Raw genomic sequence first — 1,958 nt, 5'->3', positions numbered from 1 at the left:
TAATTTATAATTGTTATAAATTATTTGGATTGTTTTGTTATGAATAATTTCATTTGTACTAGATTGAGTTACCTTATGAACAATTTAATTTGTAATTAATATGTTAATTTTTTATATATATTTTAAAATAAAAAAAATAAAAATGATCGGGTCAACTCTTTGACGGGTTTGGTACCTAGGCCGGGTCTTGAGTCCACCCAAACCCGCCCCATTGCCACCCCTAGTGATATCTATTTACCAAATGGAGATAAAATAACTGTCTAAAGCAAGTGTAGGAAAAATAGTAGACCATCAGTACGCGATATGTAAATGCTATGTTGAGACAATCAATAAGGGAAGCAGGAAGGACTTGGAGGTAGGCCTACCTTAGCATAGCAAGGATAAATATAAGAAACCTACGTATTATGACAACCACAGAATTGAGGTCCATGTTAGTATAGTTATATCTATAAATTAATACACATTAGTAGGAATATGATGAAAGCATAAAGCTACATCAACGGGATGACTCAGTAATACCCACTTGGGGCTAAGGCCAACACGGAATAGCAAACCAAGTTGAACAAGCTTATGAGGCTTGAACTGCCTCGTATTGAGACGGTCCAAGAGGGGTTCATTGGGAGTAGAGCGGGAATGTATAGAATACTTTTAGTATATTCAGGAGGGTTGACTATCCAAACAGAAGGAAATTTTCATGGGTTATGAAAAGAAAATAACAAAATATTACAAAAACATTGACAACTAGTAGAGGAGTTATAACGGTGGTCTTCGGCAGCAGAAATTTTTATTCTAGAAATACGGGGATCCCAAATTAACCTCTCCCATGTAAGGTCTAAATATATTATAAAATGAATGTAAAAAGATCTAAAATATTTAAAATTAATTGAAAAACACACGCACCCTAAAATCTCACTTTTAGGACTCAATTCTATACACAAGTAAACAATTCATCTTATCCAAATACGGTCAACTCTCCAAAAAATATTAATCAAATTAAAATACTGAATACACCTCATAAAATCTTGTTGTACACACTCTATAAATACCCATGGAGACGAAGGTGTTCGTCTCATACTCATACTATCACATACACACCGAAAAAAACCTAAAACCCATACCCTCATTTCAAATTCTCTCTTCTTCTCAAACTTTGCAACATTTTTTGTAGTTGAAAATGGCTTCAATCAAAGTGGTGTTCTTGGCCACCATGTTGCTAGTCACTTTGGGTTAGTTCTTTTTTTTTTTTTTTTTAATTGTATGTCATTACGTATTATAAAAACATGAATTTGAATTAGTCATGACAAAATTATCATCAAAATTACTTAAAAAAATTCAGTTCGTTATAGTTCTCCATTTTTCCAATCGTTATTTATAAAAACATAATTTTCAACTAGTAGCATTTATTTTAATATACAATTAACTTTAAAAGCGATTAAATTAATAAATTTTTATATGTGTAGGTGCTCCGTTATTTTGCGAAGCAGGATATTTTGGATTATGCAAAAAGGATTCTGACTGTATGGTGGTAGTGCCTGAACGTAATGACTGTAGAGAAAGAGTTTGCATTTTTGGGCATTGCTTCTGCAAAAATCCTCCTGTCAAGAAATCCGAAAATGCAGAAGGCGTGAAGAAGGCCGATTTTGAACACACATCTGTCCCCTTGATTAACTTGTAATTATCGTTCTTATGATATGCACTCATAATCCATGTATGCTCTTGCAAAATAAAATTTACTCGGAATAATGAATAATAGTATATTTTCTTATTGAAAATATTTAATTCTCAATTGTGGATCGATGTTATTGAATTACTAATTTTATTATTACTGTCGTATGAATAATATTAACAAAAAATAGTTACTTGTTACAATCCGAAGAACGGATATTATGATCATTACATGTGATGTTATCAAGCTGAAGTGTTTGTTTGTAATGAATTCTTTTTTCCATTAATGTTGG

General features: G+C 31.8%; 1 long non-coding RNA gene across 1 annotated transcript; it reads left to right on the top strand.

Annotated features, from left to right (window-relative positions):
* Positions 1-1,092: 1,092 nt before the first annotated feature.
* On the top strand, positions 1,093-1,575 carry LOC110011494. Its single transcript, XR_002286522.1, has 2 exons — positions 1,093-1,226; positions 1,461-1,575. It is a non-coding gene; the product is annotated as an uncharacterized LOC110011494 (long non-coding RNA).
* The last annotated feature ends 383 nt before the right edge of the window (positions 1,576-1,958 follow it).

This window comes from Sesamum indicum, unplaced genomic scaffold (assembly GCF_000512975.1).
Source record: "Sesamum indicum cultivar Zhongzhi No. 13 unplaced genomic scaffold, S_indicum_v1.0 scaffold01042, whole genome shotgun sequence".
Lineage (NCBI taxonomy): Eukaryota > Viridiplantae > Streptophyta > Magnoliopsida > Lamiales > Pedaliaceae > Sesamum > Sesamum indicum.
Note: the sequence above shows the minus strand (reverse complement) of the source record. Positions and strands in the feature narration are given on the sequence as shown.